Source organism: Akebia trifoliata, chromosome 12 (genome assembly GCF_017979445.1).
Source record: "Akebia trifoliata isolate Shusen 1 chromosome 12, ASM1797944v1, whole genome shotgun sequence".
Classification (NCBI taxonomy): Eukaryota; Viridiplantae; Streptophyta; class Magnoliopsida; order Ranunculales; family Lardizabalaceae; genus Akebia; species Akebia trifoliata.
Genome location: NC_141386.1, coordinates 20,972,202 through 20,989,957, shown reverse-complemented (window position 1 = coordinate 20,989,957; position 17,756 = coordinate 20,972,202). Strand labels below are relative to the sequence as shown.

Below are 17,756 nucleotides of genomic sequence, written 5' to 3'. Positions count from 1 at the left end.
TTCAATCTAATGGTGATTGGCACGTGGGACCCATCTGACTTGATCAAAACTACCCCTATTGTGTTTCCTTTTTGATTAGCTACTCCGTCGAAGTACATTTTCTAACCTGGTTCTTCGTCATCGTCCTCAATCCCAACTCTGTAATTCCACTACACCACTGTTGTGTATTATGTACATTTGCCTTATTTTGATATATAAAATGAAATGCATGTTTAATGTTTTCATTTAACCAATTAGATTTGTATAAAAAGAAAATGTTATAATGAGTATTATTAATAGATGTAACGTGAGTTTTAAAATGTTTAGTTGCTCATCCCTGGCTATATGTACTAGTTAATCGTAGTTTATTCTGTAAAACTTTACATATGTTAAAATGATTTAGTATGCTAATTCGTTCATGTTAGAAGTGGTTATTGGCAAAAATTATTTTCTTCTTTATTGGGTAACCATTGTTACTCACCCTTTCCTTCTCCATTTTTTTAATTTCAGATCCGAAGCTTGGCGAGGCAGGTGTAGAAAATGAGTGAAAATTATCTGTTGGGTCAGATAGACACCCAGAGTCCGTCACTTGGTGAGTATTGGGCTTATACCCCCTAGTGGTGTCGATTTGTCCAAGAGTATTATTGATTTTGTTCTGAGCGATAGGACTTTTGTCAGAGTGAGAAATTTTTGTATAATCCGGTATATAAATTTCTTCTTCCGCACTCTGATCTATCGTACGTTATTAGATGTATATAGGCTTCCGCTAGTATAATATTTTGTATGTATATATACAGGATTATATGACATTTATCAGGTGCAGGTTGAATGCCTTAGAATGCTAAAGACCATGCCGAAATTTCGAAGCGCCACCTTTTGCCTTGAGATCTAACATCTCATGTTAGCGTTTGGCGGGGCGCCACATTATATTTTTTTGCTTTCTTTTCTTTAGCTCAATCCTCTCGACCACCTTGTCTTCTTTATTATTCTTCATTAATAAATTATTTATTGCATAAAAAAAATTGCTTGGTTATATATCATTTTAAATATAATCCTGATTTGATGACTTTTTTTTCTTTTTGATTGATTGATTTGATTATTCTTATTTCTTAAGGTTTGTCAAATCTAACATTTAGCCCTTGTTGGACCTTGACATCTGTAGTTGTATCTGTCATTTTTACTCATTATATAGTTTTTTTTTTCTTGCTTTCATTAAAAGAGAGCATTGCCTTTGAACTAATTAAAGGTTGATCTTGGATGAAGTTATTTAATTTTGTTCTTGATGTTTATTTCGATCAACTTGGAAATGCTCATATTTTACAGTATGGAAATTTTAGTCCAAGTTTCATGGAAAATGTTGTGCAAATTATGAAAATATTGAGGATTTTTTTTTTTTTTTTTTGAAATGTACGAAATGATAAAACAAATGTTAAAATACATTTGTGAGTAAAATATAATAAACAATCATAAAAAGTGTAAAAATGAAGGTCAATTTTGTTTTTTTTCACAAACATACATGTATCTGAGAGCCCGATAGTGAAAAACAATAATATTTTACATGGAAACGAGGATAATAATGACATGTTTATGGTATACATTTTAATGTGTAAAACGCTTGGCTAATGAATAAAGGTGAAAATCAACAATTGGTATTGGAATCCTGGTGAACTAACTCTCAATTCCCCTTCACAATAGGGGTTTAGGTGGACTCATGACACGTGAGCCGAGTTCTTATGCACCTCACTAAAACCCGAGGTCTGAATTATAGCAATTGGAACTAGAATTTTCTAAGTACTTGGATAGAGAGGAGTTTTCATCCTTTTATTATACTATAGCAAAATTAATTATCTAGAAACCATAAATTTGAGTTAGAATCAACCATTGCACAAACCCTGCAATGTACTAACTACCGAGGCTACAATTGAGAATTTTACAATCCAAACACAACGGGACAGAAGAAAGATATATATCACTCATGAATTTCCTCTACTTTAAAGGATCCGTTAACGATAATTTCCTTTAGAGCATGGTTTCGAGCGTGTGCATTATACCAAATAGCACAAACAACATACAACCCGAAGTTAATGAAACTTAACACGGCTAGAAGCACATACAAATAGTCCCACTTTCCCTCATTTATGTTAATGGCTAGCCATCCATTCCCAATTTTTTTTGCTATCACCTTGTTTATAACACTGACTAAGAAGGTACTGGAAAAAAAAAATTCGAACACTGTAGTTGTAGCGCCCCGCCGAACACTAACATAAATCCCCATGTCAAAACTCGAGGTACTAGGTGGTACATCAAAATTTCGGCATGATCTCCTCTGTTTATGTTAGCATTCGAAGGCGTTCAACCTGCACCTGATAAACGACATACAATACTGCATATAACAAACAAAATATAATACTAGCGGAAGCCTATATATGTCTAATAACGTACGAAAGATCATAGTGTGGAAGAAGAAATTATAATACAGGATTATACGAAAATTTCTCACTCTAACATAAGTCCTATCACTCAGAACAAAATCTAAAATCTATTATACTCCTTGACAAACCGACCTACTAGGGGTGTATAGCCCCAATACTTACCAGGTAACGGACTCTGGTCGTCTATCTGACCTACCAGATAGTTCTCACTCATGTTCTACAACTACTTCGCCAAGCTCCGGATCTGAAACTAAAAAAATGGTGAAGGAAAGGGTGAGTCACAATGGTTACCCAATAAGGAAGAACACAATTTCTGCTAATAACCTCTTTTAACATAAACGAATAAGCATACTAAATCATTTTAAAGTCTGTAAAATTTTACAAAAGAAACTACGATTAACTAGTACATATAGCCAAGGATGAGCAACTAAACATTTTAAAACTCACATTACATCGATCAACAGTACTTACTATAACATTCTCTTTTTATACAAATCTAATTGATCAAATGGAAACATTAAACAAGCATTTCATTTTATATATCAAAATAAGACAACAGATACATAATACACAATGGTGGAGTATTGGAATTAGAGAGTTGAGATTCACGACTGGATCGATCCCAGTCGGGACATGATGTTATAATTCTTCTCTGGCTTTTAGTTCCTGATTTTGTTGCCGGTCGCTGCACTTACCACGCTTGGTTGACCATTTATCCGGCTCAGGCTGGCCGTTTGACGTGACCGTAAGTAATGAGTCTCTTTTCGATGTGTCAGAATGTTCGACTACTATAGATTGTTAGCGATCATTGACTAATCATCTTCGTCTATGCCTATCAGGCATGCATGTGATTCCCAAATATACAAACCATTCGTATACGACCACCTTTACATTACAAGTTCACTGGTAAAGATAGAGAGGAATAAACTCATATTCTAGTTGTGACTCTATTCTCATACGCGTCCCATACCACGTATGAGCTTGGTGGTCCCTACTGTACATCCCAGGATAGTACACCACTGTGGATGATATGACGCATTATCCCTTCAGGCATTCACAGACTCTTTAACAGCTCACAAAATAGCTACATATATATATTACTCTCGTTTGAAAACAAAAGAGAAATTAAAAATACAAGGTTGAGAATGGATATCCAGTTTCCTACCATGCAAGTGTGGCCACCTGGCCTAAAATAAATAACATAACGGAAATGTAAATAGCACCTCGCGCTAACAGAAATTTAAATAAACATGCAACCAACAAAATTATCCCTGGATATCTATTCACCAACCTGCACACAACAAACAACGTAAAATGCAGACATCACCCCTCGAGTGTGACTCTGACATTTTACCATTTCATACCCCTTTTCCCTTTTTCTGATTTTTTTACAGTTTTCAATCTCTTCAATAAAACATCCATTTTCTGATATTCATCAACTCAATATTAGTTCATTGAATATTAAATCACATTTTCCAACTAAAGAATTTATTTTTATCAATAATATTGAAAAAGAAAATAAATTTTATATCAAAACGGGGTCCGAACAGTGCACAAGACCCAATTTATGGAAATAACCTGTTAAAATACCCTATCCACATATAATTTATTAAAAATAAAATTAAACATATCAAACATGCAATTTGTAGCGTGAATTTTTGAACTAACAAAATAATTCTATATTTTAGAAATATATCCAAATTTTTTCGATAAAATCCTAAATGCAATTTTCACAATCTACGATTACTAATAGAAATTGAGAGTTCCTTACAATCTCTAGGCGAAATGATCGAAGCATGTGCGAGGAAATCGAGGCGATCGGCATGGAAATCGAGAAGGATCAAACTTCGAAGTGGCTAATTTTTGAAACTGACCAGGTGATTTTGAAGATCTCGATGTGCTCGTCTCTTCTCCCTTCTACGGCGGAAGACGATTTGACCCAGAAATGGATGAAAACCGAGGTCAAAGTTACGAAATCTCTGTATAAAAATACGGCTGATTTTTTACTATATGGGGTGAAAAAGAAGAGAAAACGGAAGGAATTTGGGTGGGTTATGTAGAGAATGAGGCTGCGGACGTTTCTCCTTTCTACTTCGAAACACGATTTGACCCCGGAACGAACGAAATTCGAGGTCAAAGTTTTGAAATTCCCGTATATAAATACGACTGATTTTTGACGATATTGGATGAAAAAGAAAGTGAAATGGAAATAAGTTGGGTGGATTTTGTAGAGAACGCAGCTGCGGATCTTTTTCTCTTCTGCGGTGATCGTCGAAAGTCGACTGTTTGCGAGGGATCTGAGGTGAAAGATCGTAAGAAAAAATGAAATTTTTTCGTTTATTATCGCGGCTGTATGGACGAGTTGGGGAAGATGAGATAAAAAAAAATTTAATATTATTTATATAAAATTTGGGACGAATTCGGCATTTTGTCAATTATTTTGATCGACGATAACTTCACTGTCCGGACTCCAAAACTGACAAATGAATACTCTATTTCACCTAATTTTTCGTTCCGAATCTAATGGTGCAGTCAATTTATACAAATTATGTCTCTATCAAAAGTTTACATTTTTGGCCTGAGGTGACCCGTAAACTTGATGTCATTTTAGTTTTTGACGATAATTCAACTTTCTGATCTCCAAAAATGACAAATAAATAGTCGATGTTCAATAATTTTTCATTACGAACCCAATGGTATAATCGAATCTTAACAATTCTTTCTCTACCAACAAGTCACTATTTTAGCGTGATCCGACCTGATAATCGAGGATTTTGTAACTTTTTTATTCGGACTCGCACTTGAGCTTGCTTATAGGCTAAACTATGTTTTTCGATCATTTTGAATCTAATGGTGAGGTCAGATTCCATTAAAAATGATCAAAAACATCCTAAAATTTTACCCCTAAGTCCCACTTTTAAGATTTTCTTAAAATTCCACTATTTATTTTTCCTCGAGATACGAATTGAAAATTTGGGATTTTACATTTTCCCCCCCTTAATAAAAATTTCGTCATCGAAATTAAAATCATACCTTATCGAGCTTTGTCGTGATTCCACTAACATGACATTATAATAAACAACACCTATTTTCGATTACCATCTATTCTTAGTCCCAAGTTAATTTCATTTATAGCTCGTAGACTTATGTCTCCCATATTCCGTAAACCCAACACATTCATTATTTAATCACTCTAATTCAAATTCATACTCCAACAAATCCATTATTTGTATAATCCTAAGATAACAATCAATTTACCTTGTATCACTTTCCCACCAATGTCTATTAACAATAATCTTTTCACATCTTCTCTATTCTTTATCTTTACTTCTCTCACCAATTACACCGTCTATTATATTTTACTCATAATTGCTATGAATATTACTCATCAATGCATAGTCTTACCGCAAACACACCATTATCTTTATATTCAATTCAATATTACATTTTCTACTTATCGTGATATTTCTTCAAAACCTCTGTCATAACTTTTGTAATTTAAAATCTTACTCGAGGGGATAAATCCTACATCTATTTTCTCACAATTCTATTAAGTCATCATTAATGCAACATTGTCACAAGATTATTCTTTCTTACATTTTATATCGACCCACCTCCTAACTTATACTCTACTAAATCTCTTTAGGACGGATGTGGGCACAGGTAGGTTGTAGCCGTTGCTTCTACGGAATCATAATCTTTACTTATAACGTTTTCATTTCGAGGAGTGAAAAGGAGTCACAATTGAAGTCTTGAAGTGAGCACTTGTCTGTAGAAGGCATTGATCACATAACGAGAACGATAATAATGAATTCCTCTACTGGAAGGCGATCGTGAAAGGAGAAGGTAAAAATAGAGTTAGAGCCGACACCGAGGATAGAAAGATGAAAGGGAAATGATGATCTATCTTTTTAAAGAAGGAGAATCGATTCAAGAAATTGTAAAACAAGAGATGCTTTATCTAATAGTTCAGTCGTTAGGCCTCTCAAAGTTAAGCCATCTTCGATCGAAAGGAAAGATATGCAACTCCCTGTGTTGATATTCGAGGAAGTAGCTCTCGACATGAAAGATATACAAAAAACACCTGCTTATCTACTAGCGTAATATACGAATAATTGACTAGACTATTGATATAAAGACTAGGGTACCAATTGAACATCACTTGTCTTTTCACACTTTACAATGATTCTAATATCTATTTTACAAGTTCTTAAATGATCTTCCAAAAATCTTATTCTTTCTTTGTAAGGCCTCCCAATGGTATAAATAATTTCATTACTTGACCTGTGTCAGTGGTTTCTAGCTCTAGCAAGTGTGCAAACTCTTTACAGAATTATATAATCTAAAGGAACCAATATTGAGTAAAACTCCACGTTCTAACATTATAATTAGAAATTGTACCTTCCAAAACTTCATTGGAGACAGGGACTTTTCCTAGGTTACAATCCTTGCTCGCGACTGTGATAGAGGGCATTATTTCCTAATATGTTCCACCTGACCACACGCATAACAATGTCAATGATTTTGTCTTCGTAGATCTTTGTGGAGTAGGCAGTTGGTAGACTGGGGTTTGTAGGCTCTGAACCTACCTTGTTGATTCCTTTGGCCTTGTTGGCATCATTGGAGCTCCAACTGCTCTATAACTCGGTGATTGGGGAACTCTACAACTTGATAGTAGAGGAATTCTATATTATGGATATATGGATCCGGAGGAGATTGGCTTCGAATACATGGGTCTCTTACCCCGGATCTGATCTGGGAGGAAAAGAAGTCTAAGGTCGACTAATTTTCCCTCTAGAGGTCTGTAACTCCATCTTTTCTCGTTTTATCCTTTAAGCTCAATTCATCATATCTTTATAATTGGTAATCTCAATCATTGACCTCTTGGTCCTTAGGTAGGGTTATAATCTTCTAAAGTATCTATGAGTCTTCTACAAATCTGTCAGGATAAACTCGAGCGCATATCGTGACAACCTAATGAATATCATATCTTAGTCTCTATAATTGATAGATTACCTTGCACTAATCTCAAAAACTCCTAGTGTTTGACTTCTCGAGCTGTCTCAAATATAAATCAATTAACAAATATCCTCTCGAATTCTACCCACTCAAACGATCCATCTCCCAACATATTCCTCTCAAACGTTACTAATGATTGGCATCCTCGTCCAACTGGAATGTAATCACTATCACCCACTGATCTCTTGGGCATTACATGACACTCAAAATCTTTCAAATCTTCAAAGCCCACTCATTGACCTCAACTGGATCGGAAAAACCACTAAATCTTGGTGGGCGTAATCATTGAAAATTCTACAACCACATCCTTGGATTTACCTGTCTTTTAGGCTAGGGAATTCTCTCATTCTTCAAAGGCATGACCTGTGGTAGTGGTCCTTTAGGCGGAGTAGTGTTTGTCTATTGCGAAGAAGTCCAACGCTCCCTCATTTCTTGGATTTACCTATCCTTCATTTATTAGATTTAGTGGTGCATCTTACAATTGTGGTAAGTCTTATACCGTCTCTCGCTTCCGATCGTTAGTCTTGTCTGTTTCAGGTGGCACGAGTACGTTATCAACTTTATTAAAATCTAGTGGCCTTATTTTTTTCCTGAATTAGCTTGTCTACATCTTTTTAAGCCACACATCCTTAATCGGTAGATGTCGACCCGAACATTGCTCTCCTTATGTCTCAATTTGCCATATTTATAACATACCACAACTCTTTCTTTCGAAAGATTTAGTAGTATATGTTATTGTTTCTTATGAAAGTCTTACATCCATTGAATGAGTATGTCTATCATCTCGCTCCTCAAGTATGATTATTTTTCCTATAAATTTGCTAGTTTCGTAATTATTTGTCTCTTATTAGATACTAATTGTCTTCCTTCCATTTGGCTTCGAGGTGGTGGTGGTTGTGTTATTTATATTTATTCTCTAAACTTGTCCTGAGACTCAACCACCTGTCCAATAAATGACATTAGTTGTGATTTCGGTTCAGATGTCTGATCCAGAACATATCTTGTCTCTATTGTGTTTTGGCCTCTACCTCGTCAGCTCCTCTCATTTTTTTTTATCCGTAACAAAGCACTTATGAAAATAAGGCCAAAATCGCTTTTACGTAACTATGAATTGCTACCATAACTTGGAACCTAGTAATGGACTTCATTTCCATTACTAACAAAATAGACCTAGAATCCTATCTTAGGCTTACTAGGCTCTATAAACTTCTAGACACGAAAGAACTCGTAATTCCAATACGGAATTACTAATGAGCTTAGATACCGAATTCCTAGTAATATCTGTGGTATCAGCAAATTCTCCAAAATATAACAGATCTGTATCCCATACGGATCTAATGCTATGCTTTGATGCCATCTGTGGCACCCCGACGAACACTAACATAAATCCCCATGTCAAAACTCGAGGTACTAGGTGGTATATCGAAATTTCGGCATGGTCTCCTCTGTTTATGTTAGCATTCCAAGGCGTTCAACCTGCACCTGATAAATGACATACAATCCTGCATATAACAAACAAAATATAATACTTGCGGAAGCCTATATACGTCTAATAACGTACGAAAGATCAAAGCGTGGAAGAAGAAATTATAATACAGGATTATACGAAAATTTCTCACTCTAACATAAGTCCTATCACTCAGAACAAAATCCATTAGACTACTTGGGGGAAACTGACATCACTAGGGGGTTATAGCCCTAATACTTACCAGGTACGGACTCTGGTCGTTTATCTGACCTACTAGATAGTCCTCACTCGTGTTCTACAACTGCTTCGCCAAGCTCCCGATTTGAAACTAAAAAAATGAAGAAGGAGTGGGTGAGTAACAATGGTTACCGAGTAAGGAAGAACACAATTTCTGCTAATAACCTCTTCTAACATGAACGAATAAGCATACTAAATCATTTTAAAGTTTGTAAAATTTTACAAAAGAAACTACGATTAACTGGTACATATAGCCAGGGATGAGCAACTAAACATTTTAAAACTCACATTACATCGATCAACAGTACTCACTATAACATTCTCTTTTTATACAAATCTAATTGATCAAATGGAAACATTAACAAGCATTTCATTTTATATATCAAAATAAGACAACAGATACATAATACACAATGGTGGAGTATTGGAATTAGAGAGTTGGGATTCACGACTGGATCGCTCCCAGTCGGGACATGATGTTACAATTCTTCTCTGGCTTTTAGTGCCTGATTTTGTGGCCGGTCGCTGCACTTACCACGCTTGATTGACCATTTATCCGGTTGAGGCTGGCCGTTTGACGTGACCGTAAGCAATGGGTCTCTTTTCGATGTGTCAGAATGTTCGACTACTATAGATTGTTAGTGATCACTGACTAATCATCTTCGTCTATGCCTATCAGGCGTACATGTGATTCCCAAATATACAAATCATTCGTATACGACCACCTTTACATTACAAGTTCACTGGTAAAGATAGAGAGGAATAAATCCGGATTCCAGTTGTGACTCCATTCTCATATGCGTCCCATACCACGTATGAGCTTGGTGGTCCCTACCGTACATCCCAAGATAGTACACCACTCTGGATGATATGACGCACTGTCCCTTCAGGCATTCATAGACTCTTTAACAGCTCACAAAATAGTTACATATATATATATACTTTCATTTGAAAATAAAAGAGAAATTAACAATACAAGGCTGAGAATGGATATCCAGTTTCCTACCATGCAAGTGTGGCCACCCGGCCTAAAATAAATAACATAACGGAAATGTAAACAACGTCTCGCGCTAATAGAAATTTAAATAAACATGCAACCAATAATATTATCCCTGGATATCTATTCACGAACCTGCACACAATACAACAACGTAAAATGAAGACATCACCCCTCGGGTGTAACTCTGACATTTTACCGTTTCATACCCCTTTTCCCTTTTTTTATTTTTTTACAATTTTCAATCTCTTCAATAAAACATCCATTTTCTGATATTCATCAACTCAATATGAGTTCATTGAATATTAAATCACATTTTCCAACTAAAGAATTTATTTTTATCAATAATATTAAAAAAGAAAATAAATTTTATATCAAAACGGGGTCCAAGCAGTGCACAAGACCCAATTTATATAAATAACCCGTTAAAATACCCTACCCATGTATAATTTGTTAAAAATAAAATTAAACATATCAAACATACAATTTCTGGCGTGAATTTTTGAAATAACAAAATAATTCTATATTTTAGAAATACATTCAAATTTTTTCGAAAAAATCCTAAATGCAATTTTCACAATCTACGATTACTAATAGAAATTGAGAGTTCCTTACAATGTCTAGGCGAAATGATAGAAGCATGTGTGCGGAATTCGAGGCGATCGGCACGAAAATCGAGATGGACAGAACTTCGAAGCGACTGATTTTTGAAATCGACCAAGTGATTTTGAAGATCTCGATGTGCTCGTCTCTTCTCCCTTATACGGCGGAAGACGGTTTGACCTAGAAACGGATGAAAACCGAGGTCGAAGTTACGAAATCTTCGTATAAAAATACGGCTGATTTTTTACTATACGGGATGAAAAAGACGAGAAAACGGAAGGAATATGGGTGGGTTATGTAGAGAATGAGGCTGCGGACGTTTCTCCTTTCTGCGTCGGAAGACGATTTGACCCCGGAACGGACGAAATCCGAGGTCAAAGTTTCGAAATTCCTGTATATAAATACGGCTGATTTTTGACGATATTGAATGAAAAAGAAAGTGAAATGGAAAGAGGTTGGGTGGGTTTTGTAGAGAACGCAGCTACAGATCTTTTTCTCTTCTGCGGTGATCATCGAAAGTGGACCGTTTGCGAGGGATCTGAGGTGAAAGATTGTAAGAAAAAACGAAATTTTTTCGTTTATTATCGCAGCTGTATGGACTAGTTGGGGAAGATGAGATAAAAAAAAATTAAAATATTATTTATATAAAATTTGGGACGAATTCGACATTTTGTCAATTGTTTTGAACGACGATAACTTCACTGTCCGGACTCCAAAATTGACAAATGAATACTCTATTTCGCCTAATTTTTCATTCCGGATCTAATGGTGCAGTCAATTTTACAAATTATGTCTCTATCAAAAGTTTACATTTTTGGCCTGAGTTGACCCCTAAACTTGATGTCATTTTCATTTTTGACGATAATTCGACTTTCTGATCTCTAAAAATGACAAATAAATAGTCGATGTTCAATAATTTTTCATTACGAATCCAATGGTATGATCGAATCTTAACAATTCTTTCTCTACCAATAAGTCACTATTTTAGCCTAGTCCGACCCGGTAATCGAGGATTTTGCAACTTTTCTATTCGGACTCGCACTTGAGCATGCTTACAGGCTAAATTATGTTTTTCGATCATTTTGAATCCAATGGTGAGGTCAGATTTCATTAAAAATGATCAGAAACATCCTAAAATTTTACCCCTAAGTCCCACTTTTAAGATTTTCTTAAAATTCCACTATTTTATTTTTCCTCGAGATACGAATTGAAAATTTGGGGTTTTACAGTAGTAGAAAGGAAGAGATCTGTGCTCATTACTTTTATACCTTTGGGTAATTTTGTCATGAAGAAATCGAGCTAACCTGTGTACATGAATGCTTTTTCGGCCCCCACCTATGTAAATTGAGGAAGTAATAAGAAAACAGTAATAGGTAGTGTTGTGATGGTGCCGTTGATCGATCTAGCAACTGATTGTCATTTCAATGCGGCAAGAGATGCAGCTGCCATTCCCAATATGAAGAAGATGAGACCAATAGCTATTCTTTGTAATGGCTAAAGTACTAAAATGTTCATGATTCCAAGTCTTGTTTCTTATTATATGAGAGCTTATATTGCCACACTAATTTAGTTTATAGTATATTATTAAATGAAATTACATATAACACACTAAAATAAAGGGTTTTAAAATGAGAAAGATAAGAAAAAGAGAGAAACGATGACATTAATCCAATACAAGTCAACCTTTGATTTCTTCTTCAATCACCCTCACGTCTGATCCATATAGGCCGCAAACTCTTTTTGGAGTTCAAGGGTGTTTTTTTTAAAGAGTTTGTTGTTAGGTGGGAGTGTACGTGGTCCAGTTAGTTCCTTTTTATTTTTCTTAAGCCGGTCACTTTGATTGATTTCTATACATTCTCTTTTTTTTTAAAATAACATTTTACTTATAAAAAAAATCGAAGATCAAATAGAAAGGTTGTCAATAGAAATAGAAATAGAAATAAAATTGATGTTTGCAACTCAGACACCGCATTTAATTCCCTCATTTTGTGCATTATATAAAATAAAATAAAAAAAATTGTGTGGCTATAAGCTCTCTATTATTTTATTTTTTTTGCTTCTTTCTTACCTTGCTTTCCTTTCTATTTCTTCTACAAGGGCATGATCAAACAGTCATGGATCGACAATGTGAGTAATATAGCACAAATGAAGAAGGAGGTTAATGAACCAATGGGAATTAAAAATTTCCCAATCGATCTTTTCATTGTAGATACTTATTCCACAGAGAAGGTAATTATCTACGCGTGTATTGTCCAAAACATGATAGTTGTTGCCCATATTGGCAATAATCTAGTCACCATTTTCACCTCTTCTACCCTTGTCACTGAACAAAGTTTCCATGGGTTCGGAGTTGATGAACCATTTTTTTCATAGTCTCCTTTTGTCATTATCGCTGCCTTGAACAAGCAACTGAGAGTTAAGAAAAACATTGTTATCGTGTTGTACTACATATCCTTATAAACAAATCAATAATCTAGTGTGAATGTTAAATCAAGATGAACTCACAAGTGCAATAAAAATAAAAATTAACATAGATGACAACAATATTTATGTGGTTTGATGATGTCTATGCCTATGTCCATGGATGAGTTGAAAGTGATTCACTAACTCTAAGAAAAAAATTACAATCGGTGTCTTGAACCCCAAAACCCTAGTTTTCCTTATTGATTTTACTCTCTTGTGGTATGAAAGAAATATATATATGTCCCCCCTGACCCCTAGTTTTGGATATAAGTGTAGAATTTGATCAATTACCAACTAGATTCAGGATATGTATAACAAAAACTAGTTTAAGAATTTATCACATTGCTCATTTATGGATTTTTGAAACAAAACTATATAAACAACAAAATGTTAATGTCATACTTACTAAAATTGATCTGTATGATGTATCTTCGAAGCCTTGTTAAAATCTTCATATAATAAGCCGACATTAGGAAGAAACTTGAGATTCCTTTTCCTGACAACAACTACTATAACTTGTAGAATTTGAACTACGGGGCTTTGAAAGCGTTTTTGGTATCGATATCTTCTAGTCCCCAACAAGAAATGTGAGATTGCGAGTAATGTTGAGATGAAATAAATTCCATATCCCCAGCTTTGACCCACATTGTCTTGTACATACAAGAGTACCGAAATAACAAGTAAAGTCCCTATGCCGATGAGGAAGAAGAATCTATTGAAGAAAAATGCCAATTGGGCTATTTCCTTCTCGTCTTTCTCATCAAATTGATCAGTTCCACCGATACCAAAAGCTATTGTATATAAAGATCCATATAGAACTCCCATTTGAAGTCCATTGGGTTGTTCGCATTTGTAAGTCAGAATAGTGTTGCAAGGAGTTGGGTGAAGATGTGGTAATCCCATAGATATTGCTAACATGCCTGTGCCCTGATTCACCACCACCAAGATTGTGAACATTAGACCCCAAAAGATAAAATCACAAATGCAATAAGCATACACACACGCACTCATGCACAAAAATGAACAATCTTGGTCTTACCAAATTAAATCGAGTTATGCTACTTTCATCATTAAAATTAAAATTATAGCAATGCTTACCAAAACTACGACAAAGATGGAAATTGTTCAATATTTGCCTAAGAAAGAATCTGGAAGAAAGTCCCCAAGCAAACATAGGAGAAATGAAGTGCCCGCGAAGTTTGTTACAATTTTGGTTGAAGTTGCACTTGGGAGATGCATTATCCCAACAAGATATGTCACAAGATTTACAGCGATTCCTATTGCAGTTAGCCTCTCACATATTTCGATACCTTGATGAAGAAGAAAAAATATATATATCAGTATTAAATATAAAATGATAATTAAGCTAAATAGTATGGATTATAAGTTGTTTGGCTTTCAAGTCGAATTAGCACCAATTTAGGGATTTTGCTGAGCCCTTCATATTATCAGGAGCTAATTGACTCCAACAAACTAATGGCTTTAATCTTGCACAACTTATTCGGGGATGGTCTTATGTTGCCCGACTTAAAGCTTGCTGCCAAACATGCCTTTTTTTTGTTTCTAACTTTTAATCTCTTCGTGTCTCTCTAACATGTTAAGAGAAAATCTAGTGGATGATCTATAAAATGTTAAAATTTCGTAAGTTGAGTGTCTCTTATACATTCTTCATCCTTTAACAACAGCAAAAGAAAATCTCCCATAATCTAATGCACACTAAACGAGGTATAATATTTGGGACTAGATGATTAAATTTGAAAATTTATGAGTTTAATTGGTAATTTGTCTATTAATCACTCCACATGCTTGAACCTTCAAATAAAATATGTGGGGCTAGTTGTTGGAAAAGCTCAAACCTTCAACTTAGGATACAAAATAATTAGAAAAAAGAACAAGAAAGCAATAAACACATGAAAAATCTTAAATCAGGGAAATCTTACAAAATAATTGTTAAATCTGAATTTGACTACTATGTTATTTCCCAACAAGCAGACTTTTGTTTTGATTATACCTAAGAATGACTCACCACTAAAGTATTTTTCTTAGTGAAAAACCTTATTTTATGTAGCTTGTGAAACACTTTTAGGAAAAAATAAATAAATGGAGCTAATCCTTTGAATGATCAAGTTATCCAATAAATGAGTAATAAATTGATTTTTTTTTCTTTTTCATAAAATGTTATTGGATAAAGATGGAGTGTCTAAACATAGTAATCAAATTTTGATTCAACACTTATTAGGTAAAGGTTCAATTTACAAATAATATTTATAAGTTTCTTCCCAAAACCCATCATCATCAATCTGCCTAAAAAGCCTTATTTTGTTCTTGATATTTGAAGGTTGAAAATAATAAAAAGTTGAGAAGGTTGGTGGGGGGAGGGGTACAAAAATGAATTTTGTGAGAATTATGTAGACGAGGCCCATATGCAACATCAGTGGGAGGCTTCCACCAACAAAAGATTGATATTGAGAGGCACCTACTTACAAAAATTCATTAATAATTAAAAAAAATAATAAAAAAAGATCAGAGATATCAAGGATGGATAGAACCTAAAATAAGCGTAGTAGATATCCAACCACCCGTTTCTAGCCAGTCAGCTGGTTGCCCTTTGTAGTCCAATGCATTAGTAGTAGTCACTGAACTCATCCTTCCTTCAATTTTCCTTGAGAGAGATATAAAGAGAGAGTTCGATTTTTAAAGATAAGAAACTTTTTGGGGACATAAACAATTTAATTATATAAAAAAACACATCATCCCATTCCCATATTCATCTTTTTTAGAGTTTAAGTAACAAATACTTACTTTGAACTAGTATTTAAAAATGTGACGTGTTATTACTTAGAATGAGATTTTACGGAACTTGAATAGAATTGTTGTAATGGTCCTCGAAATTCACATTTGAACTCTCCAAGGGTATCCAATAGGACAGATGCACCTTATAAAGAAAAATATGTAGAAAGACAACAAAAATTATTCGATCGAGTTGATTCATTGGCTCTATTAGAATTTTTCTCAAATTTTCTCTCATTCTCTATCTCATGAATCTAAAGGGATGCGTACAAAGACGACAAAAATCATTCGATTGAACTACTTCATCGGTTCCATGAAGATTTATCTCGAATATTCTTTCTGGATCTCAAGTGATGCATACAAAGATGACAAAAATCGTTCGATTTAGTTGCTTCATCGAATATCTAAAAATTTCTCTGGATTTGGCTGACATCAAGCTTTGAACTTTACTGTTATATGTTGTTGTCTTAAAAGAAAGCAATAATAGATATATTCTCCAAATGGGTACAACTTGATCTAAACTTTACTTTTATATGTTGTTATCAATAAATTATTTTAATAATTTTATTGAAGAGATCTCGAAAACATATTCAAAATTAATGCTTATTTTGTCTAAATCGGAGTTAAAATGAATTAGTTATGATTTTTCAAAGTTTTGTAAAAAGAAAAAAATGATTTTTTTAATGGAGTGGTTCATGTTTGAACCAACTAAATCGGTTCGGTTGAACCAGTTCTGCTGAATAGGGTCAGAGGTTGGCCCAAATGGGTTGGATAAGCGGATTGGTTTGATTGATTCAATTCTGAATCGGGCTTAGCCTAAACAGAATATTAAAACGTTAGTTATAATTAGAAAATTTGTAAGCCGTTACAATTACAAAATCTATAAGTTTTTTCACCTTTCATTTCTGCACAACGTGGGTTATAATTAATCTTAAATATGTTATAAGTTCTTTATTCAAGTGATCAAACTTTATACACATATGAATGGTTAAATTAACTTTTAGGATCATATGTAAATTTGTAAAAAAATAAGCATTTTGAATTGAAAGTCGAAACAATGCGAGTTCAAGCTATCTTGTTATATTTATATCTATCTAAGTTATGTAGTTTTTAATATTTATTTATAATATTTTATTTTAAACATCGAAATAAAATCTATATTTTTTACTTCTCTAATCGATTGGTTCAGAAGGATTAACCCATCCTTATTATAGAAAAAAAATTAAATGGATACAGTCATCCACTTAAAAAATAAAAATATAATTAAACTCAATTAATTTCAATGTACAACTTAATAAATAGTATAATTCAAACAAAAATGTATGACTATTACAACATAACTTAAATGATAAAGTCATTAAATAGAATAAACTTAATTTGATTTAATTAAATGATAATATATTTAGACCGTAACAATCCAAAATGATTCATTAAATATATTACTAATATTTAACTAAACTAATAATTATCATCAATAATTTTGTGAATCTTTTAATTCTTACTTAAAATTTATCTTCATTATTATTTACTATGCATGTACTTAGGATTTAATGGCATCATCTTCGTCAATCTGTACACAAATCTCAAATATTGAGATATCTATTCAACGATCTATTATAAAATTGACTTTATATCAGAGGGCAGAAGAAATAACTAAACAATTTCAAGCTATGACGAAAGTTACTGTTGGAAAGGTGGTAGTAACCTCTTTGAAAGTGTCCTACTCATTTACATCTAATCATACTTCCTATTGAATTTTTCAATTTTA

General features: G+C 33.9%; 1 pseudogene; it reads right to left on the bottom strand.

Moving 5' to 3' along the window:
* Positions 1-1,948: 1,948 nt before the first annotated feature.
* Positions 1,949-15,850, bottom strand: LOC147389050 (protein NRT1/ PTR FAMILY 6.2-like; annotated as a pseudogene).
* Positions 15,851-17,756: the final 1,906 nt, after the last annotated feature.